Below are 24,619 nucleotides of genomic sequence, written 5' to 3' on the forward strand. Positions count from 1 at the left end.
GGAGGCTGAGGGCCCCAAAAGGCCTGGACAAATCCCCACAGCTCTTGCATTCTGTGTGAGCTCTTATGTGATGTCAGGATGGGATGGGTAGCCACAAAGATACAAAGGTGGGTGTACTGGGCTCTCTTCCTGGTGTGAGAAGGCACTCAAAGTTTCCTCTTTCTGTCTTGCCTCTTCCTAATCATCCTGAGTTGGATGTGGTCAGAGGCAACCCCCTGTGTTTCCCCATACCAGTGAGGCTCCTTGTTGACTTCAGGATGGGCAGGTAGGGATGCATCTTGTAGAGGGAGATGTTCAACAGCTATGGCAGCTCTTCCCATTAACAACACAACTAACAGCACCCTCCAAAGTCATTTGCCTGCCAATCCTGCTAGCACCTCCAGCATTCCCTTCAGATGAAAGCAAAACTCCTCCTAGCAGCTCTAGGAGCTTCCATGGAATGGGGATGTGCTCCATGGGACCACCTCAGGGTACATTCTTCACTAACCTGTGTGGATCCTGAAAATCCATTCATCTCCACTCTCCAGGTCAGGCTCGATGGCAGCCTCTCCACTTCTGGGCTCCATTTTGTTGGCATCCCTGAGGTGTCACAAAGAATGTGAAGCAATGGAGTCTATGCCCTGATTTCCCTGACCCCTGTCTACCTGCTTCAGACTCACAGTTCCTGTGCTTCTTTGTCTAGCTCCTCCATGTCCTGAAGGCTTTGACTGTAGTTAACATCAAGGGAACATGTGGACAGCTGGAAGGAGACCAGAGTGAGTTTCCTGAAGCAGGCATTGCAGGAAAAGACCTGTCTGACTTGTCTTGGTAGACACTAAGGACAGGTTCAGACTTCCCTGGAGTCATCCCTCCCACCAAGTTTGGGACCCAGCTTGCCTGTCCCCAGGCCAGTTCCCTGTGTGGGCCAGCCAGGTTGCTCAGCACCATTTCATAGGGCAGTCTGGGGGCAGGAGTGATGACAAGGCTGATCAAATGGGGGGGGCTATAGAGAGATTGGATCAGCATCCACACTGCTATTATATCAATTGCCTGGATGACACCAGGTCCTTCAGGATGAGAATCATCAACTCTGTTGAGGAGGGAATGAGGGAGACAAAGGAATAGGAGCTTTTGAGCAAGAAAGCCAAAGAATCAGAAAGCGATGAATGTGGAAATCACTTACACCCAGATCGCTGCTCCCAAGAGAAAGCTCGGATGCTCCCTTGTAGCCTTCTGATTGCACAGGAGCAGGGAGTGATGAGGTTGCCAGAGAGAAGGAAAGGGAAGAGTTAGACTTGAGGTGAGGACTTGGACCCCTGCTGCTGGTTGGATGATGTAGGCCAACCTTCGGACCCTCTTGGAGCTCCGTCTCTACACCCCTGTTGCAGGGCTTGGGTGGCTTCACCTTTGTAATGAGAGGATCTCTGAACTTTGACCTCTTCTTTCAGCCCTCAGATTCCCATAAAAGTGGCTAGGAAGTGTCACCTTGTTCCTCCCTTAGGTAGCCATGGTCCCTGTGTCAACCTGTGTAACACATTGTTTTCCATCTTTCATGTTTCCCTTCCTCAATTTTGTCTCATAATTATTGTCCATTCCCTTTGTCCTGGTCAACCTCCACCAATCATATTGTCTGTGATGGGAGCTTTGGAGCCCAAGATAATGATATACTGCCACCTGAGGCTGGCATTGTGGTACAGCAGTTTAAAGTGCCACCTGTGGTGACTGCCCCATAGGATCACTGGTTGGTGTCCATGGTTCTCCACTTCTGATCCAGTCCCCTGCTAATATGCCTTGGAAAGCAGTATAAGATGGCTCGTGCTTGGGACCCTGCCTGCTGTTTGGGAGAATCTGATGGAGTTTCAGAATCCTGGCTCAGCCTGGCCCAGCCTGGTCATTGAGGTCATGTAGGGACTGAAACATTGGATAGAAGATCTATTTTTGCCCCCCCAGTCTGTAATTCTGCCTTTCAAATAAACAAATCTTTTAAAAATCTATTACCATACACAGCAATATGCCGAGACCACTGTTTATATGGGTAGTGAGTGCCATGGTCTCCTGTTGGGCCCTAGGAAGGTAACAAGCACCCACACCATATATTTGGGTTAACCTTGTGGAGTCTGGAAATATTTAATCATCAGGGCAATACCATGTTAGCTGACCCATTTGAAAAGATGCCCCAATAAGGAGTGGAAATTTAATTTGTTCAAATTCTGGTAGTCTGCCAAGGAAGCAACAGAGACTCCATAGCAGGTATATTCTTGGCCATATCTATAAATGGGACTTTCTAGAGTTTTCACTGAGCAGTGGATGGCCTGGGAAGTAGGATGCCTGGCATGCCTGAGGACAGGGAATCTGCTGGGTATGACTAGAAGGTGAACACGGCAGATTGGTGTGTTTGGAGCAGTGCATCTGAGGGGAAAAGTGACACACAGCCCTGGTGCCGAGAGACCATCCACTGAGACCAGTACATTCCAAGGGATGAGGTCAGCAGAACCATGAGGGCCAGTGTGTACTTCCAGTCTGGAATCCCCTAAGACACATCCTCTGGGAAGCCTGTACAGCTATGCAGTATCTCCAGTAGCAACTGGATAATGGCCTGTCACAAAGCCTACTCCAGACTTGGGTGAGATGGAGAAGCCAAGATGAACTCAGACTAATGCTTTGCCCTCACAATTTTAAGTTGCAGGGGCCTCCCCAGTCAACTCAGAGGAAGCATTCTTTAACTTGGCCAACCCTAGGAGAGAGAGAGACTGGGATTGTAAACAGGAAGTAGGCAGTGAGGATAGAGCACACAAGAATTGTTCTATCTACTGACTGTACAGAGGGGGAGGGTCCACTACTCACTATCACCTGGCACTTGCTACAAGGACTGTGTGAGTACAGGCCAGTGTGTGTGAGAGATGGTGTCCCACTGTATTCCATGGCCTTCTGCCTTCTGCCAAGTGAGTTGAGGATGCAACAAAGAGCCCTTCCTCAGACATAATGGCAACATCTTGGTCTTTGACCTGCCATCCTTGATAAGAAAGAAATTTCTGTTTCTAATTCATTAGAGAATCTTAGGTATTGTGTTGCAACCTAAAATGGACTAACATAATGGTCAACACACAACTCAAACATCTCTTGTACTCTATATGTAGGCAGTGCTATCCTATCACAATGCAGGGGATTTGATCTTTGCAATGGTAAAGCCAGGGATGGTCAGTATTAGAGCAAGTGTGAACATTTAAATAGTCAAGCAAGAAATGATTGTTAAAAATTCAGCTTGCTCCAATCTCATGGGCATAAAATGTCTTCCTACTCCACAATTAATATAAAAATAACAAATCAGATGTCTACATACAATGCCTTTTTTTTCTCTTGAGTTAATATGTCCTCTTAGGAGTCCAAAGCAGCAGATAATCCAATCATTCCCCTAATTTGACTCTCTGGGATTTGTGGGTATTGCTCCTACCTGAAGAGGCTTCATCCTCACTGTTGGAATCAGAAATGCTCTGCAAGACCCAATCTTAAGAGACACAAACACAGACAATAAATGTTGACAGAGAGTCTTTCCTATTCCTCCCCTCAACCTGAGCACATCCTGGATTGCTCAACATGAACCTGCCCCTTCCTCTGTGCTCTCAGACCCTTCCTTGGCTCTGTGGACCTCACCTTCAGGCAGACATTGACCACAGCTTCCAGCCTTCCAGTGAAGGAGAGGAGCTGAAGGCACCACCTCTCAACATCTCACTTTCCCTAATACACTGAATGATGATACCTCCAGCCTGCATCTGAAAACTCAAATCCCAGCCATGATGTGCATGCTCTGAGTTGTATGAGCTGGAGAATGGACCTGTCCCAGGCTAAGAGAGAACATTCTATGAGCAGCTGGAACAAATTGTGCAGGAAGAACACTTTTTTCAGTAGCTCATTCTGGTTGCACCTGACTTGGGTCAGAGCCTGGACAGGTAATTGGCCTGGTGTATAGTCCAACAGTGTCTGCAAAGTGAGGAATAAAACTTTCCTTCCCTGTGCTCGATCCCAGACCAGGGATATATTCCTCAGTCTGCCTATGGGTCCCTAGAAGGACAGCCAAGAGCCAGGCTGTGGGATGGCAATGTCTGAGGAAGACAGACCAGCTCTGGCCAGGCTTCCTGTACATAGATTAGAAGAACACAGATGGACTTTGGCCCTGGGAACTCTAGGACTTCCAGTGCTTCTAAATTACAGAGTAGCAGCAAGGGCACATAAACCCCATCACTGTGCTGAGCTTGCCCTGTGCTGGTGCCCATGCCCCTCCCCACCTGTCCTCTTACTGCAGTGTGCTGCAGCTCTGATGACCCTGAGGTGGGATGGGCCCTCCAGATTCTATGCTACTGCATAGATAATAATTGTGAGGTGATTTAGAAAATCCTGTTCCCTGTTCAGGCCCCAAAGGATCAGACCTGGGATCCTCTCTTTATCTGGCCTGAACCTGAAATCCATCTCTGCTGAGTCATGCCCTGCCCTTCTGGGGAGAGAAGTAGAGACATGCCTCCTATTATCTTACCCTCAGCAAGTTCTCTGTGTGTCTTTTCCATCATGAAATGACGATGGAAGACACTGACATTGGAAGGACCTCCTCTTACCAGGCCATTAAGAAGACATCTGGACAGTGCTCAAGCTAGCATCAAGGATGTGTCCTGCTCTTTTTCACTCAGAATGGGGAAATCCTCTTCCTTCTATTTTCCCAAGTGATGCTGCTGAACTGATTCTCCTGGTCATTAAATCATGGGATCCCTGCTGCCTGCCATGGCATGAATGTCCTAGTATCTTCCTTCTGCCTCTAAACTTGCCCTCTGCCAGGGACCAGCCAAAGCTGTGCTCCACTCTTTCGCATAGAGCACATGGGGAAGCTTCCAACAATGCATCATAGACTCGCTGTTGGCCACAGTTTTTTTTTTTTTCTTTTTAGCCCTCCCAGCAGTGTGGCCCTTCAGAACCATGGGGGCACAGTGATCTAGAGATGAAAGATTATAAGTAAATATTGTTGGGGTAGATAATCTGTGGGTTATACTAGTAAATGTTTGTCAGAGAAGCAGTCTCAGTACTTTGTGGGAAACATCTTGACAGTTAGAGACCATCTAATTCTATGAAAATGCAATGCTTTTCCCCAGAAAGCATTCTCCCAAAGGAATCCCACAGTATCCTTTGTTTCCTTTTGTGTTCATATGGACCTCACACCACAACCTTGAATTCTTTCCTTGGAAATGCCTTCCCGAAGAAATCTGGAACTGATTTCCACTGGGAGGCTCAGAAGGAATATTGTGGGGTCCTTCGGACCCAGGACTGAGTTGACATTTTCCCACCTTGCAGTGCAGAGGCACCCAAGGGCCCTCCGAAAAGGAAGCCAAGAGTCCCCTTTGGCAGTCAAATCTTAACCCCAACTCATTTGTCTCTGAATTTTGCCACATTTCTTACATAGCACACAGATACCATGGTTAGGCTAATGGATGACATCTTAGCAGCATGAATTGAAGGGCAACGTTAGGTCTCAGAATTCCTCCACATCTATCTGATGGCTCCTCTTTCCCATATTTCTACCAGAACTGTGGGTTGTTTAGATAAATTCAGAGGCTATCTTTCTCAGAGAAGACTCATGAACGGGGAAGTGTGAAAAGGGAAATATGTTGAGCAAGCTAGCAACACAAGGCAAGAGGCCTCCTGAGGAGTGAGATTTATTATTGCTTCATGGTGCTGCTGATATATTCCCTGTGCTTCTGAAACATTGTTTTGTCCTTATACAGCTAGGTGAACATTGCTCTGGGTTTGCTGGGATGTTTTCCTAGATAAACTGATGTGAATGACCAAGATCTATTAGGCATATAAGGAACAGCACGCAGTGAAGTGTACAATTCCACTCTTGTTTATATACATGTTCCTGTAATCATGCAGCAATACCTATATGATTGCTTTTTTATTGAGATATTGATAGTGACTTCAGAGGAACATAACTAGGGTAATACACACAAACTGCCAAAGTCATACACTCAGAATTATGTCACATGGATACCTACATAGAAAATTACCACTCCCATGCACAAGCCAGTATCTTCCTGGGACACCAGTAAGTGATCATTACCATTCATCAGGAAATTACCAGACTCCAGTCCTCTTTTATAGCAGGAATTGGGCATCAGGTGCCCTTCCACACTAAAGCCCCCAAGATAGTCCCATCTGTGCTATCATCAGGACTATTCATACTACAGTGAGTAAGTGATTCCAGAATACATACCACTTGCTGTTCTTATTGAGATCACCTGTAATTAGAAAACAGCACCATGAGGATCAGGTCAATCTGTTTGCCCTTTGCACATTTCTTTAATTCCCTTAGTAACATTGGGAAACCATGTATGAGAGAGTGGTCATATAGAGGGAATCCAAAGACATGAGCAGAGCAGTGATACTCATGCCAACAGACATGAGCTCTTCATGGGGGACGTGTCTCTCCAGTCTGCTTTGTTTGGAAATTATAAATTTTTTTGAAGGATGAGTAAATCCTGCTGAGAGAAGCTTGCTATGGTCCAGCCCTGGCAGTAACTTTTTTCACTGTGTCCAGAGTCAGCTTTGTATTTGTGTAAACTCTCCCTTTCAGTTACCCTCACTGGGCACAGGGTATATCATGGACCCTCTCCAAATTCAGATTTTGCTCCTCTTTATATGATTGAGAAAGAAAGAAGCCAAGGAAGGAGGATTTCTATTTTAGTGGAGGGCAGGTAACCTTACCTCAGTATACTCTGGAGTTTCTTTATCCTTCGTGTCACCAGGAAGCTCCTCCCATGCATCCTCAAGGGGCACTAAAAAGACATATGGTGACTGTCAGTATATTGGTACATCAGGGAGCATTGGTGGACATGGGCATGGGGTGATGGTTAAGGCGAAGGAAAAGAATGTGAAAGACATGAGAAACAGAGCCTTAAGCTTTTGAGCTCAAGGCAGCTTTATTCATTGAAACTATTTGGGGTAAATATCACCATGGTTGCTGTATTTCAGTAAGAGTTCTAGGATGACTCCTGCCCATTGAAAAGCCAAGCTAAACTGCTACTGTTGATCTCCCAAGGTCACTTCTACTCAGGGATCAACATCTGTTTATTTTATTTGAGTATGTCATTCCTCTATGAGCTTCTGAACTTAATTAAAAGCAACCTTTAGTGGGAGAAGGACTCAGTTGTAGGCAAAACATCATGTTCATTTATTGCCAATCCCTAGGTATCAGCACAAGTCAATAAAGAAGATTTTCAAATGCTGAAATTCTACCATTTAAAAATGAGCACCAGTCATTATGTTGAAACTTTTCTCCTGACCTCACTGTTTTTATTACTATAATGGTATATAGTTATGGATTGTAGCATAAGAATTCATTGTATGCAGACAGTGTGTGATGATCAAATCATGTTGACATTTTCCAGCTCTCTCTCTCTCTATGTATATGCATGCCATGGAATTGTAACCTACCCTTCAGACACTCATGGGGCAAGGGTTGAATGAGCTCACTTACATAATGTGCAGAGGGTGATCAGGTTCTTTTTTTGTTTTTGTTTTTTTAGAATTGAACCTTCAGTTGTGCATTTGGGAACACATTTTTCGTGGAAATATGTACACATATACACATGCAAGCACTTTAAACAACATCCACACTCACTCATTAAAAACTTCACCATACTGATGCACGGATACCCACTCCATCTGAATGACATAGACACTTCCAGGGCCTATCTTAGATTCCTGTAGCTATGGGCTAGTCTATCTGTTTCTTTCACCACACCCCCAATCTTATTAATCCACCAGGAAGCTGGAATCAGGTTGCATGTCCAGAAGAATACAGGCAGGAAGATCCCACTTTCTCATCACTTCAGTTGTTGTTAAGCAACTGAGGCATTCTAGAATACTTACAATTTTCACTGGATCTTGAGTCCACCTGCAGTCAGAGAAAGGAAGTCACTATAAGAGCAGATACTGTTTGCACAGGTCTCTTCTGTTGCTGACTTTGGGAAACTTGATGGTATACCATACATAAGGCAATTGCCCCCAAATAAAGCATAGATGACACTTGTGTGCAAGATGTGAGCTTTTCACAGAATATAAGCCCTGATGCTGCCAGTTCCCTGCTCATGGAACTGGAAAGGCAGTGGAGGATGGCCCAAGTATTTGAATCCACACCAACCCGTGGGAGACCCAGATGGAGTTCCTGGCTCCTGGATTCCACATGGTCCAGCCCTGGCTATTATAGCCATTTAGGAAGTTAACCAGAGGATTTAAGATCTTTCACTGTCTCTCTGTCTTTCTGCCTTTCAAATAAAGAATAATTCTTTAAAAAAATAAGTGAAAAATTTAACATATGCAAAACAGCTATTGTGGAAAATGCCCAGTACCACATAACTTGTAACTGTTGCTGTCATTTAATGAAGATTCTCTTGAGTCATGTCTCACTTTATAATAGACATGCACTGGATGTTCCCCCAACAAATAAATTGTGGAAGGCATCTGCAATGTATGTGTTCAGATTTTTATATTTGAAAAAAACATTGACTGGGCCCATTGCTTTGTCACAGTGAACTGAACTGCTGCCTGCACTGCCAACAGTCCATATTGAAGTGCCAGTTTGAGTCCTGGTGGCTGGGTTTCCAATATGATTCCATGCTATTGTGCCTGAGAAGGCAGTGGAGAATGGCCCAAATACTTGGGCCCATATAACCCCTGTGGGAGGTCTGGATAGAGCACTGGACTCCTGACTTTGGGCTGGACCATCCTGCCCTTTGCAAGCATCTGGGGAGTGAACTACTAGATGGAAGATCTTTCACTCCCTTCCCTCTCTCAGTGTAACTCTACCTTTCAAATAAATAAGAATAGTGATTGTATACAAATGACATTTCTGACCAAAAACCATAGTCATACCTTGCCAAGAGATGTGGCCTCCTCATCTGCTCCATCTCTCCTTATCTCTTTCACCAGGTGCTCAGGGGCAGCTAAGAGAACCATAGGATAACTGTCAGGTGTTGTGGATGAGTTAGGCAGGGAGACTTGATTGCTGTGGACATGGGACTAGGTTATGTGGGGGTGTTGGTGAGCAGTGAACAATGTCAAGAGTTCTGTACAGCACTAAGTAACAGAGCAAGAAAAAGACAAGCCAGCCCTGTACCCACAAGTAGCAGGAAGGGCACGTGATGTGGGCTTGGAACTGCACATGTGCCAGTGCTGGGCCATCCACCTTAGTGAATGAAAAAGCCCAAAAAGAAGAGCAGAAAATAAATGAGAAGGGGAATTTTGGCTTTCTTACTACTAGCAACCAAATGATTATGAAGCAGTCAGTTTAGCAATAGGCGAATGTTATAGTGCACTGATTCTTTGATGATGTCTCATCATTGCTCCTGTCCATTTTGTAGGCCCTTGAAATCCCCACTTCTAGATGTGTTTCAAGATCATTTACCTCTATGAATCTACATAAGCAGTATTACATTTGCCATTATCCGTTCAGGTATTTTTAAATTGTTGTGGGCAAGTAGACATTTATTATTGTATATTATTTCAGTGGCATGAATTACTTGGCTGTGGTGTGTAAGCACAACACCTGTGTACCCCAACAGTTGTCACAATATCCAATCTAATCTCTGCATCTATAAAAGAAGAAATGTAACTCCCCGTCTTTCCATTGCCAACTAATCTGTACTTCCAGCCCCTTTGAATTTGCCTATTGTATACATGTCATTGTAATGGAAACATGCAGTGTTTGTCTTTCTGTGTCCACCTTATTTCAGTAAGTGTCATGTGTTACCATGTCTATCTATGGTGTGGTATAAAGCTTTAATTCATTTTTACATATTATAATGATTCCACTGTGTTCATATACCACATTGTCATTACTCCTCCATTTGTTTGTAAATACTGGGAAATAATTCAGTTTTTTTGTTTCTACTCTCTGCTCACTGTGAACACTGAGGTACAGAGATACCTGCTTCATCTTCTGCTATCTACTTCTTGGTGATACACAATGGTGTTATAGAAAGGGAGAGACAAACCTCAAAAAGGCACAACTTAGATGTATCAAGCTGCCACCCTGAAATTTCTGCCTGCAGATGACAGATGCAGAGAAGCACAGCTGAAATCAGCATAGTTTAAGCAGGGGTCACTGGAACCTGTTGCTCACAGAAACACATAAATGGGAATGTGGATGGCTGAGTGCACCTACTTGAGAACAATTCCAGTGGGGTTCCAATCTCACAGGGGTCACCACACTTCCATATGTTTGTGCTCCACAAGTCCACCAGATTCTCATGGTGAAGCTCAATTGAAAATCCCTTGTGGGCACAGGATAGCATGAAAATGCCCTTTTGGAAATACTCAGGTGGAAAAGTGACCATTGTGAAATATACCCAGGGTGTCTTTCATAACAAAGTCACATCCTCCAAAGGAAACCATCAGGACCTTACAAGACCCGTAAAGGGGGCATCCAGACAACTCTAGTCCCTGCTAGTTTTACTAAAATAAATAGGGAGAATAGGAGGATAGGGAATAGTTTGAGAGATAAAAGTTCAAGGATTCAGGTTGACTTAAAAATGAGTTGAAGCATATGTTGATACAAACTTTTCCTTCTCCCATTCTTCACCTCCAGTTCAACAGGGTCTCCACAAATAACAGTGAATTAAAATGGAGATAGTGATGAGTCAGGTTATAATTAGGAGTATGAATGAAAATATAGAGGCCATTGGAAAAGTAACAGAACAAGAGAAATGGAGGACACAGACACCTCAGACTGCTAGAACCATGAGAACCAACCTTAGTGTAAACTTGGGAGTTGAGTCAATAATAACACACCATTGGCCCAACTAACCAAAAAAAGGAGAGAGAAGATGCAACTCAATAAAATTAGAGATGAAAGGGGGAATGTAACAACAGACACCACAGAAATAAAAAGACTCATCAGAAATTACTATAAAGTGTTGTATGCCAACAAACTGGGAAATTATCAGAAATGGATAGATTCCTGGACACATACAACCTACCTAAATTGAACTACGAAGACATAAAAGACACATAACCAAGTCAGAGATGGAATCAGTAATAAAGGACCTCCCAACAAAGAAAAGCCTGTGACCGGACGGATTCACTGTTGAATTCTACCAGACATTTAAAGAAGAACTAATTCCAATTCTTCTCAAACTATTCAAAACAATTAAAAGAGAGGGAATCCTACCAAATTCTTTCTATAAGCCAGCATCACCTTAATTCCTAAACCTGAAAAAGATGCAGCTGAGAAAGAGAATTACAGACCAATTTCACTGAGGAACATAGATGTAAATTTCCTCAATAAAATTCTGGCCAAGAGAATTCAACAACACATCAGAAAGATCATCCACACAGACCAACTGGGATTTATCGCTAGCATGCAGGGATGGTTCAACATTAGCAAATCAATCAATGTGATACACCACATTAACAGACTGCAGAAGAAAAACCATCTCTGCATCTCAATAGATGCAGAGAAAGTATTTGATAAAATATAACATCCTCTCATGATGAAAACTCTAAGCAAATTGGGTATAGAAGAACATTCCTCAACACAATCAAGGCAATTTATGAAAAACCCATGGCCAGCATTATATTGAACGGGGAAAAGTTGGAAGCATTTCTACTGAGATCTGGTACCAGACAGGGATGCCCACTCTCACCATTGCTATTCAATATAGTACTGGAAGTTTTAGCCAGAGCCATTAGCCAAGAAAAAAAAATTAAAGGGATACAAATTGGGAAGGAAGAACTCAAACTGTACCTCTTTGCAGATGGTATGATTCTTTATTTAGGGGATCCAAAGAACTCCACTAAGAGACTATTGGAACTCATAGAAGAGTTTGGCAAAGCAGCTGGATATAAAATCAATGCACAAAAGTCAACAGCCTTTGTATACACAGGCAATGCCATGGCTGAAGAAGAACTTCTAAGATCAATCCCATTCACAATAGTTACAGAAAATCAAATTCCTTGGAATAAACTTAGCCAAGGATATCAAGATCTCTACGATAAGAATTACAAAACTTTAAAGAAAGAAATAGAAGAGGATAACAAAAAATGGAAAAATCTTCCATGTTCATGGATTGGAAGAATCAATATCTAAATGTCCATTCTCCCCAAAGCAATTAATAAATTCAATGTGATACCAATCAAAATACCAAAGACATTCTTCTAAGATCTGGAAAAATGAGGTTAAAATTCATATGGGGGCACAGGAGACCTGGGATAGCTAAAGCAATCTTGGACAACAAAAGCAGAGCAGGAGGCATCACAATACCAGATTTCAAGACATATTACAGGGCAGTTATAATCAAAACAGCATGGTACTGGTACAGAAGCAGATGGAGAAACCAATGGAACAGGATAGAAACACCAGAAATCAATTCAAACATCTACAGCCAACTTATATTTGATCAAGGATCTAAAACCAATTCCTGGAGCAAGAACAGTGTGTTCAACAAATGGTGCTGGGAAACCTGGTTTTCCACATGCAGAAGTATGAAGCAAGACCCCTACCTTACACCTTACACAAAAATCCTCTCAACATGGATTAAAGATCTAAATCTATGACCCAACACCATCAATTTTTTAGAGAACATTGGAGAAACCCTGCAAGATATAGGCGTAGGTGAAGACTTCTTGGAAAGCCCCCAGAGGCACAGGCAGTCAAAGCCAAAATTAACATTTGGGATTGCATCAAATTGAGACGTTTCTGTACTGCAAAAGAAACAGGAAAGTGAAGAGGCAACCAATAGAATGGGAAAAAATATTTGCAAATTATGGAACTGATAAAGGGTTAATAATCAGAATCAAAAAAGAGATCAAGAAACTCCACAACAGCAAAACAAACAACCCACGTAGAGATGGGCTAAGGACCTAAATAGACATTTTTAAAAAGAGGAAATCCAAACAGCCAACAGACACATGAAAAAATGTTCAGGATCACTAGCCATCAGGGAAATGCAAATCAACACCACAATGAAGTTTCACCTCATTCTGGTTAGAATGGCTTACATACAGAAATCAACTAACAACAGATGCTGGTGAGGATGTGGGAGAAAAGGCACACTTATCCACTGTTGGTGGGAATGCAAACTGGTAAAGCTACTATGGAAGAGAGTTTGCAGGTTCCTCAGAAACCTGAATATAGCCCTACCACATGATCCAGCCATACCACTCCTTGGAATTTACCCAAAGGAAATTAAATTGGCAAATAAAAGAGCTATCTGCTCCTAAGTGTTTATTGCAGCTCAATTCACAATAGCTAAGACATGGAATCAACCTAAATGTCTATCAACAGAAGACTGGATAAAGAATTATGGGATATGTACTCTATAGAATACTACACAGCAGTAAAAAAAATGAAATATGGTCATTAGCAACAAAATGGAGGAATCTGGAAAACATCATGCTGAGTGAAATTAGCCAGTACCAAAGGGACAAATTTCATTTATTCTCCCTGATCTGTGACAGCTAACTGGGCACCTGAATTGAAACCTGTAAAAGTGAAGTGGACACTATGAGAAACAGTGACTTGATCAGCCCTTTTTTTGTCCTGACTCTTGAAGAACAGCTTAGTATTTTATTTTTAGTATTTTCTTGTTCTACTTAATACCATTGGTTGAACTTTTTAATTAACACGCAATTATTCTTAGGTGTTTAAATTTAACTGAAAATTAATCCCTGTCAAAATAAGAGTGGGAATAAGAGAGGGAGGAAATGTACAGTTCAGCACACACTCAGTCTTACCCCTGATGGTAGAGCTAGCAAGTTGCCATGGGACTCCAAATACCATTATTTTGGCATGTACCAATTCCATTTTATTAGTAAAGTGATCAATTAAGTTCATAACTGATCATAAAGATAGTATTAAGTGTCAAATGGACCACATAAAGAAGATCGAGTGCTAATAATAATTGATAGAATTAAAAAGGAGAGGATGACCCAACATGGGAAGCAAGATGCACAGCAGACTCATAGAATGGCAGTTGTCCTAAACAGCTCTCTGGACTCAGAATCAACCCTTATGGCATTCAAATCTGGCTAAAAGCCCATAAGAGTATTTCAGGCAAGGAAAGCCAAGACACTGTGGCCAAAAAAAAAATGACCTAAATGAAAGATCTCTGTGAGTGAAATCCCAGCAGAAAGAATGGGCCATCAAAGAAGGACATACCTTTCTCTGAAGGGAGGAGAGAATTTCCACTTTGGTTATGGCCTTGTCTAAATAAGGTTGGAGAATGTGAATTAAAGAGGCTTCCATAGCCTTGGCTGCTCATGACAAGAGCCTCGGGTGATTACTGACATCATAAATATTAGTGTCAATTGCTAATAACAGGAGTCACTGTGCACTTACTCCCTACATAGGATTTCTGTCCTTAATGTGTTGTATTATGAAAATTAATGGCAAAACTAGTCTTCAAAAAGTACTTCATACTTTGTCTATGTGGGTGCAAACTGTTGAAATCTTTACTTAGTATATACTAAGTTGATCTGCTGTATATAAAAATAATTAAAAATGAATCTTAATGAAGAATGGGATGGGAGAAGTAGTAGGAGACGGGATGGTTTGTGGGTAGGAGGGTTCTTATGGGGGGAAAACCACTTTAATCCAAAAGTTGTACTTTCAAACTTATATTTATTAAATAAAAGTTTTCATTAAAAAGTAACATTTCTTTATTGGTTCAGTCTCCATTAAAAATGTACCTTACTAATGGAACTGTCATAAGAAAAAGGAAAGTGGGAGTCAAGTGTGAAAACTTTCTGTTCAGGTTTCATATTTTATCTGCAACTGTTAATATTATGACTTAATATTAGTATGAAATCTGGTGGCATTCTCAGTGAAGTGTCCATTTCAGACCATGTTGCACAATCAGGCAAACATGTGAACAGTTGACTGAGATGTTACTACTAACAGTGACCCCAAGTTTAGTGTTAACATGTCTTTCCACTGTAGTGGTCACCATGTTGATTGTGTTGACCAATTTTAATTTTGCAAACATGGAATGAAAGACAGATAGCATAGCTTTTAAGAGTTTTGTCTTAACTATGAGACCCTGAATAAAGTGGAATCCTGATTGTTGAATGAGCTTACTGATTGAATTTTCACAGTACCTTCAACTGACTCCATTGTTGGGGGTATAGTGTTCTTTGGCAAGACACGGATTTTTCTGACCTTCTGTATGGAATGGGCAGTCGATGTTCTTGACCTTCGACTTCCTTTTTGTCTAAAACACTTTAGACAAGATCGTGGAACAGTTTGACAATACAGACAGCTGTTGACATCCCAATGGTGGGAGACCACAGAGAAGTGTTTAATCATTGCAGTTCCTAATTTTCATCCCAGTTTTCACATTCAATCATGCAAAACCATCTTCTAAATCACAGTTGGATGTTAGGCAGATCTTGCACTTTGATGAACATTTCCTACCCATCAGTTTGATAGTGTAGCTAAATACCTTTGTTGAGATGAGAGAACAGGGACCTGTGCTTGACAGTTCAAATCTTAGAGAGAAGCTGCTTGTACCTGAAAAGCTACAGAGTCCTCCCACCCCCCACTCCACCCCACAACCAGCATGTGTCTAAGTTCCCTGTTTTGAGATGTGGAAATATTTATATGGCCCGTGTTGTGTTTGAGCTCAAGTGATTAAGAACAAATGAATCTACATCAAGCCTGATTGTCTGAAATTCTTCAATCTTCAAATGCCTGGAAGCACAAGCTGACCACCTGGTAGTGATTGAATGCAGGGAGGATAACTGACCACAGAGGAGGAGAGGATAGAAATTACTCTCCTTCCTTTTGATGTGTAGGAAGCTTTACAACTCATGGACAATCTCGGTCATTCCTGTGTTCCCCACATAGCCCCAAGCTATGGGCAGATCAGAGCCTATTTCATGTGATTTACTATGAAGCAAATTGAAAATTATGCATTGTCTGTGAGTTGTCCGCATTCATAACACTGACAAGTTATGGATCTGGGACAATCTCATCATTGGTTCCCTAAAGGATAGAGGACCATGAATATCTCCACTAGAACCCTGGACTAAGAACTCCAAGTGGCTTTCTGACATCTTCCAGGGCAGGATTTCCTCAGGAATAGTCTTGCTCGGGGCAAAGTCCTGGAGACAAGAGAAATCATGACTCAGATGCCTTCCTGACTTAAAATAGGTTTCTATTTTAATTTTCTAACAGGTTTCTATTCCTGACTTAAAATATGACGCTTTCCTCCAGGACATCCTCTCTGAGGGTCTGGAGAAACCCAAACTTATGCCCATCATGGCCCAGCATCTTCACACTATTACTGGCTCAGCCTTCTCCATGGCCAGATGTCCCCACAGGGCCAGTGGTGTGTTTGGTTTTAAAGCTGGGTCAAAACTCAGGACATCCCAGAGCAACTGCCATGTGAGGGTGAGCCAAGCATTGACTTCTCTGCCATGGCCAACGCTGCATGAACACTGAACAGAAATTCACCCAAAATGGGGCCATTCCATTGTTGTGGTGCTGGGGGATGGGGAATTTGGGATCAGATTGTTGCAGGGAATTCATGTGGCTCTCTCGGTACTGAACTGGTTAATACTGGGGAGGTTCATTAGAACATAAGGCTGACCCCTCTTCCTGTGTCTCTTCTGTGTGACTCTGCTTGCTCTTCTAATTTTCCTTTTTTTTTTTCTTTTTTTTTTTCTTTTTTTTTTTCTTTTTTTGACAGGCAGAGTGGACAGTGAGAGAGAGAGACAGAGAGAAAGGTCTTCCTTTGCCGTTGGTTCACCCTCCAATGGCCGCCGCGGCCGGCGCGCTGCGGCCGGCGCACCGCGCTGATCCGATGGCAGGAGCCAGGAGCCAGGTGCTTTTCCTGGTCTCCCATGGGGTGCAGGGCCCAAGCACCTGGGCCATCCTCCACTGCACTCCCTGGCCACAGCAGAGGGCTGGCCTGGAAGAGGGGCAACTGGGACAGAATCTGGCGCCCCGACCGGGACTAGAACCCGGTGTGCCGGCGCCGCTAGGCGGAGGATTAGCCTATTGAGCCGCGGCGCCGGCCCATAATTTTCCATGATGATAGGACACAATATGGACATTTGATACGGGTATCTGATCTTTGAAACCTGGACTTGAGAATATTGAGCTTATGGGTCTTCTTTCTTTATAGTTTACCCTGTCTCATGTGTATTTTTTAATGTCACAAAAAACCTAATACTTACACTTCATAGAAAGTGGCTGAGCAGTCTAAAATCTCTGTCTGATAAAAAGACAGTGTCTGTACCAACTCTGTGTGCCCACCTTCATGCCCATGACTTCCTTCACCAAAACCCAGTCCCTAGGATCTCTTCACCTCTCCCTAGACCCTGCAGGGACAGCATATCCAGTTCCCTCTCCCACTGGTGAGGCTCATTCATCGTCATACTTGCCCCATACAACCTGTGATTCTGCCTGAGGACCCTCAGGCAGACCCTCTTCTCTCTGTCTTCAGATTCTGTTCCAGTGACCAACAGCACTGTCCCTCCTTCCTGTTTTCCTGACAATCCCCAAACAACAGGTTTCATGTGCTTATTCACCCCATGGAAACCCTCCCTGAAATCCCAATCTCTTTCCAATGTGACAAAAATTATTTGGATTCAAACTGTTCTTACAGTCTTGGTCTCAGATGGTGAACTCTACAGACAGGAGAGATTGGCTTCAAAGTTCCTTTTTGTGTGATGTTTTATGTGTTTGGTCTTAATTTTACCTGACCTGATGACAGTAGTGTGAGTTTCTTTCATTCATTTTCTGAATAAGTTGTGAACAAACTCGGCACTAGGAATAATGTATTTTTCAAAATTTAGGAAATATTTTGAAACAACAAACTTAATAGCAGCATCAAAAGTAGAAATTGAGTAATACAAATGACAAATGCATTTAGAAATCTGTAGACAGCCTGGAATGGGGGAAATGAAAGTCCATGAGGAAAGTGTATTAAGCAGAAGTGGCCCATTGGAAGAAACATCATTGTGAAAGTCAGTATGAACCTACCTGCTGGACAGCAGTTGAGATTTCCCATCTTGGACCACTCTGGATATGACGATACGCACGTTACCACTGCACTCAAGTTTGAACCTTTCAGCTCAAGAGAGTGACAGTTGGAATGGCAGGATGATGTCATTCACCATGTTAGCATGGTGACAGGACACCATGGAATTTTCAAAGTGAGCCATACCAGTCTTTAGGTGATGCTGTGCTGCTGTCTACATAAATATTTTTGTGTCCAAACATATCATTTTAGAGTCCAAGTTTTGTTTCCTAAACTGACTCCAAGACACACATATTATCATTCTCTTCCTGTGAAGGAAGTTGAGTGACTTAAAGGACCTATTTCCATTAGAGTTGATGGTTAACAGTTTTAATGTGAGGCACATGTACTGAATCATGTCATCTGCAAACATGGCTATTTTGATTTTCTCTTTTATGGGTTGTGAAGCTCATTGTTTCTTTAATTCTGTAATTGCTCATGCTAATACTTTAAACACTATATCAAGTAAGAGTGGTAAAAATGGACTTCCTATTCTTGTTCTAGATATGACAGAAAATGCTTTCAAGTTTTATGAATTCAGCATGATACTTGTTGTTGCTTTGTCATATACATATATGTATACACACTTGTAGCTGTATCATTTTGAGAAATGCTCCTTGTATAACTAATTTTTGAGAGTTTTTATAAAGAATGAATGCTGAATCATAGCATATGATTTCTCTGCATCTATTGAGATGAACATATGGTGTTTGTTCTTCATTCTGTGTCTGATCTTTTTGATGTAGCATTGAACTCAGTTTGCTAACATTTTGTTGAGAATTTCTACTTCTATGTATATCAGGAAAATTGGTCTAAGTTTACTTTTCATGTTATGTCTTTGTCTGGTTTTGGCATTGGAGTAACACTGGCCTCATAAAAAGAATTCAGCAGAATACTCTGCCTTGAAAACAGTAATTGCATGGCTGGTGCAGTAGGCTGAGCTGGTCCATGTCCAGCTGCACTTCTTCTGACTAAGCTCTCTGCTTATGGGTTGGGAAAGCCGCTGATGATGGCCCAAGTGCTCAGACCCCTGCACCCAAGTGGGAGACCCTGAGGAAGCTCAAGTTCCTGCCTTTGGAACCAGCAGATGGAATACCTTTCTCTGTCTTTTCTTCTCTCTGTAATGCTACCTCTCAAATAAATAAATCTTTTTTAAAAAATCCTTAAAAACTGAGCCTGAACAGCGATCCCTTTGATTTTGATTCAACATCATATATTTTGTGTATCTTAAGGAGAAAAATTTATAAATATATATATATATATATATATATATAAAGATTTATTTATTTGAAAGGCATGGCTATGAACAAAGAAGGAGAGGCAGAGAGAGAGAGAGAGAGAGAGAGAGAGAGAGAGAGAATGAATGAGAATCTTCTATCCGTTGGGTAATGCCACCAGGAAGTGAACCAGTGGATTCAAGACCAATCCTCCCTCCCTCCCTCCCTCCCTTTCTCTCTCTTTCTCCTGAGATTTAAAACAGTTTTGAGATCCATAGAGTACATGGAGATATGATAGTCATAATAGGAATATTTACTTTTCTGTTATTAGATGTTAATTTAAATTAGGTAGTTCTGTTTACAATTATCTTTATAATTAGTCCTTTTTCCATTTAGTTACAGAATCATGAATGAATTTTTCTCATAAATTTTATTGTACTATTCTGGTGTATGTGTAATGTTATGTACTGTATTATATGATGTGTTGACCACTAGATGGAATGTAGTTTTAGTTCTTTATCTGTTTTTGTCAATTCCAAGAAACATATAATACATATACATATATATGTGTGTGTGTATTAAGCTCACTAATTTGATGAGTTAATGTCTTAAATTTCAATTTTATTAAATTTGCTGTATCATTTTCCATTCTCTTCCTTTGTGTCATTTTGATGTTTAGTATGGCCACTGATAGGAGTGATGTTACAAGGACACACAAGTTTGGCATATCATCCTTGTGTAATGCACAAAATAAAGTTTTGGTCATTAAAGTATCAGAAATAATGCCTTTTATTTAATAAGAATAAAGAATTGGAAATGTTTAATGATTTTAGGTGTTTAAGGAGTAAATATACTCTGTTCATACAGGACTAAGAGTCTTTAACTTTTAATCTTTCATTGGAACCAATATTATAAATATATTGAGTAAAATGCTCATAAAAATGATAGCTTATTGAGGACTTACATTGTACTACATACTACACTAAGCACTTTATATACATTTATGTCCTTTATTATTCCTAATTCCATTTTGTCATATAAACTACTAATTGTCTTAATTTTGGGGAAATTGAAGAAAACGTATTTTTAAAATTTTATTAGAGAGGCAGTCAGCGAAAGAGAGAAAGCCCCTTTCCACTGGTTCACTCTCAAAATGCCCACAGAAGCCAGAGACCAGGAACTCCATCCAGGTCTCCCACATGGATGGCAAGTATATACCCACTTCAGCCATCACCTGTTGTGTCCCAGAGTGTGCACCAACACAAAATTGTAAGTGAGAATGGACCTAGGACCCAAACCCCACCACTTTGTTATGAGATACAGATATCCCAACCTCTGTCTCAACTGCTAGGCCAAATGTTCTCCTCAAGCATGTGTTTAGATCCATCTTGCCTGTGCCTTAGTTTTTAATCATGATGGTCCTGCTTCCTGGTTTTTTAAACTGAATGTGACAGTTTAATTTTACCATTTCAGTAATGTTTTTGCTTGGGGGTGCGGAAAAATCTTTAAAGTTGAACCAGGGATCATTCATAGCATTTTTATGCTCCTTAAAATCTTAAACCACTGTATGTGTATGTGTATGTATCTGTTTTTGTGTACATCTGTGCATCTATCCATCCATTGTCCATATTTTTATCTGTGCTGGACGTATTTGTATTATATTTCAGAATTTTCCACTTTTCATTTGTCATTGATTTCTTAGGGTCAGAAATGATAGTTTGTAAGATTTCAGTCTTTGAAATATATTGATATTGGGGGCCGGTGCTGTGGCCTGGAGTGCCTGCATCCCATATGGGCACCGATTTGAGTCCTGGCTCCTCTGCTTCTGATTCAGCTTTCTGCTGTGGCCTGGGAAGGCAGTGGAGGATGCCCAAGGTCCTTGGGCCCCTGCACACACGTGGGAGACCTGGAGGAGTCCCCTGGCTCCTGGCTTCGGATTGGCGCAGCTCTGGCCATTGCAGCCAATTGGGGAATGAACCATCGGGTGGAAGACTCACTCTCTCTCTCTGCCTCTCCTCTCTCTGTGTAACTCTGACTTTTAAATAAATAAATAAATCTTTAAAAAAAAATACATTGATACTGACTGTGCCCATACCACCCTGAATGCTGCTCCCAATCTTCTCTGAAATATATAGACGCTTACTTTGTGGTCTAACATATTATCTGTACTGCAGAATATCCCATATTCAATTGATTTATTTACATATTCTTATTTTGTTTGCAAATATTTTCTTTTTTTTCTTTCTTTTTTTTTTTTTTTGGACAGGCAGAGTTAGACAGTGAGAGAGAGAGAGAGAGACAGAGAGAAAGTTCTTCCTTCTGTTGGTTCACCTCCCAAATGGCCGCCATGGCCAGTACTCTGCGGCTGGTGCACCACGCCGATCTGAAGCCAGGAGGCAGGTGCTTCCTCCTGGTTTCCCATGCAGGTGCAGGGCCCATTGCTGGTGTTTTCTATATACAGGGGGACTTGAAAAGTTTCTGGAAAAAGTGAATTAAAAGGTAATTCCATTGTAATGCAAAAACGTTTAAATCCATCCATAGTTCTTCACATAATATGAAGTTCTTGATGACCCTGTATTCACACAGATCTGATCATTTATAGTGTTGGGCAGAGTTGTTGAAGAGTATAGTAGTCCATTTGTTAGTGACTTCCCAAACTATTTTTGAAAATACTTACTCATTGTCATATGTAGTGACTGAGGTCATTGTTTCTTGTGTTTAACAGAGATATTCTTGAATGTCAGGAGCTATTAAGAGCAACAGCAATCACAACAACAACAAAACCCTAGTACTGGAAAACCAAGGGGCACCATGTCTTTGTAGGCTGTGCTGCCAGAGTCCTTAAACATTTGCTCAGGCTTGCACTCCTTCCTGCTGGGGAAGCTGTCTTCTCTGTTTCTTTCTGATCATACATATTCCTCTGAAAGGCACATGGCCTTCTGCATTCTCCCACGTATATGAGTCCTTTTGAATGTTCTAATTTCCCAGAGCTTTTGCTCCCAGGCATTGGGTTGGTCTATTTTGTGTTTCACTTGCAATCTTTTGCCCCAGGCATCCTTGGGCTCTTAGTTTGCCTTGCAGTATGTTCCAGTAATGCCTGATGCTTTCTTCTAAGTTGCCTAAACAAAGAGAAATGCCTTTTTGGTTACTCCTTCAGGTTGCCCCTGACCAGGTTCAAGCAGATGTGCACAACAACTTACAAAATGATCTGCTGTGCTCTGTCCGGAACCAGGTACCAGACTCCCAAGCTGGGTGTGTGAGCTTCCCTCTTGAAGACTGCTACAGCCAAGGGAGAGGGTGAGCTAAGGGCAAGTAAAAAATGCCACAGAATTTCCAAGTTCTCTTTTTCTTGATTCTATATTCATTAGACTTTTTTAAATCTTTGACTGTTTCTCAGAGTTTTGACACAGTTTGCTTGATTAATTGCTTGTCTTTCAGTGTTTCTATGGGAGGACAAGTACTTGGAGTTTCATACTCTGACACTTTTTGCTGATGTCAGCCTGCTGTCTTTTTTAAAAAACTAATTCTGTTTATTATTTAAAAGGAATTACATGGTGTCTTCTAAAATTAAAAATGGCCTACCCAAAAGTGTTTTTTATTTAAAATAGTTCACTAGATTTCTGTTTTATATCTGACCTTTCTTCATCTAAAAGAGAAAAATTTAAAATGTTAGACAACTAATTATGAACACTAAAACATTAGAATGCAGATAAACTAATACACTCAATGGGAAATTACAAAATTCACAAATTCCACATCTTGACCTTAGCACTGACTCTTAAAATCTAATGGGTACTGCTGAAATTTTAGCATAAATAGTTAACCTATGAAGGTTTACGGTTACTCTGATTCCTAAAATGAGGTGATGTCCCTCTTTTCACTACTGATGTGTTTATGTCAGCATAAGAATATACTTTTCTCATAGATTTCTTAAAGTCATTCACTTAATTAGGGATTTTATCATTTTTTCTCATACAAAACAAAAATATTTTAATAACTTTAAATTCCAAATTTTTCTTTAAAATCATTCATGAAAAAGATTCTCAAGTCAGAATTAGCACCTCAATTAGTCAAGCATCAGGCAACTACATTACACCTATTTAATGTGCAAAGAGACATTTTTTCATGTCATTTTCTTCTGATGTCCGTTCCAGAATCAAAGACTCTTGCTTCTCTACACTTCCATCCATCATTTCTGCAGATCATGAAAACTGAATTTGTTGAACACCAGAAAGCTGTTGATATGATGTTGTATAAACCATAACATTGTGTTGCTGACCATCCGCAGCTATTAAACCAGCTGGTAACTGGTTAGTGAATGCCTCCTCTGTAAGTAAGCTCTTCTCTTAGTCCTTCTGTAGCTGTGACTGCTTCACCAAATCCTTTCTCTCCTTTCATAGCCTCTCTGAATTTCTGAAGGTACAATTTCAGAGGTTCCACATACCTGGCAAAGCCCAAGGTGGACATGGCAAAGAGAATGTCTTCTCCATTGATTGTCTTCTGTTTCTCTTTCACTTGCTTCAGATGCTGTAAAGCTAAGAACTCACTTACACATTCTTGAACACATTCTTTGGCATCTGTTGCAATCTTTCCTGTTTGAGGTGTGGCATTCTTCATTATCCTAGCCACATTTGCAACTAGAAGATATATTTCTTCTTGAGAAGCATCTGTGGTAGAACTGTCACCGTCCATTGCCATGAAATACTGTCAGAACCGTGGTGTCAGTGGTGCTCAGAGCACCTTTTTAAAAAGGTGTCTAATCTTTGCTCAATTCCAACCCATGTTTAAAGCATCTTGTTCTAGTACTTCGGGCGAGATAACGATTTTCGAGTGCTCTGTAATTCTTTGTTCTCCCAGACTACTGCTCCATAAGCCCCTGCCTATCCTCCTGCCTCCCACCAGCGATGATCAAAACCTTAGTGCAATCCGAACGGCTTCCTTCCCACCTTCGGGGCAAGTCCAGGGACCACAAGCCACCAGATGGCTGCATTCTTTATGTGTAAACCAGACTGCAAGACACCAACGCCATTCCTGCCTCCTGGGGACCTCGCCGCTTCCCCACGCAGGTGCGCGGGGTTGCCCGAGGCCCCTCGGCCGAGCTCGCCGACCTGTCCGCCCCGTTCGTGCTGCGCGGACACCCGATGGCCCAGCCAGCCCGGACCTGGCACCCAACGCCCGTCTCCCGCCCGCCGCGCGGCGCCAGAGTGCGCAGGCGGACAAGGAGGCCGGACTCGGCCAGGACCCCGCGGACCCAGGAGCCGGCGGGCGGGGGTGCTCCGCGGGGCCCGCGCGGCTGCAGAAGCCGAGGGGGCAGGGTCGGGGCGGCGGCGGGGACCCGGGCCGCCTCCCCCGCTAGCCGGC

The 24,619-nt window shown here is 42.0% G+C and overlaps 2 long non-coding RNA genes and 1 pseudogene across 2 annotated transcripts in view; 1 reads left to right on the forward strand and 2 right to left on the reverse strand.

The window, feature by feature from the left end:
* LOC138847903 (uncharacterized) overlaps positions 1 to 24,619 on the forward strand; it is an 89,904-nt gene that overhangs the window by 15,866 nt on the left and 49,419 nt on the right. The window lies entirely within an intron of this gene.
* On the reverse strand, positions 7,643 to 15,246 carry LOC138847905 (uncharacterized). The gene is made up of 3 exons (XR_011385786.1): positions 15,115 to 15,246; positions 8,893 to 8,963; positions 7,643 to 7,915 (listed from the first exon to the last, which is right to left on the reverse strand). It is a non-coding gene; the product is annotated as an uncharacterized lncRNA (long non-coding RNA).
* LOC138847901 (nuclear transcription factor Y subunit beta-like) lies at positions 23,326 to 24,276 on the reverse strand (annotated as a pseudogene).

This window comes from Oryctolagus cuniculus (assembly GCF_964237555.1).
Source record: "Oryctolagus cuniculus chromosome 17 unlocalized genomic scaffold, mOryCun1.1 SUPER_17_unloc_3, whole genome shotgun sequence".
NCBI lineage: Eukaryota > Metazoa > Chordata > Mammalia > Lagomorpha > Leporidae > Oryctolagus > Oryctolagus cuniculus.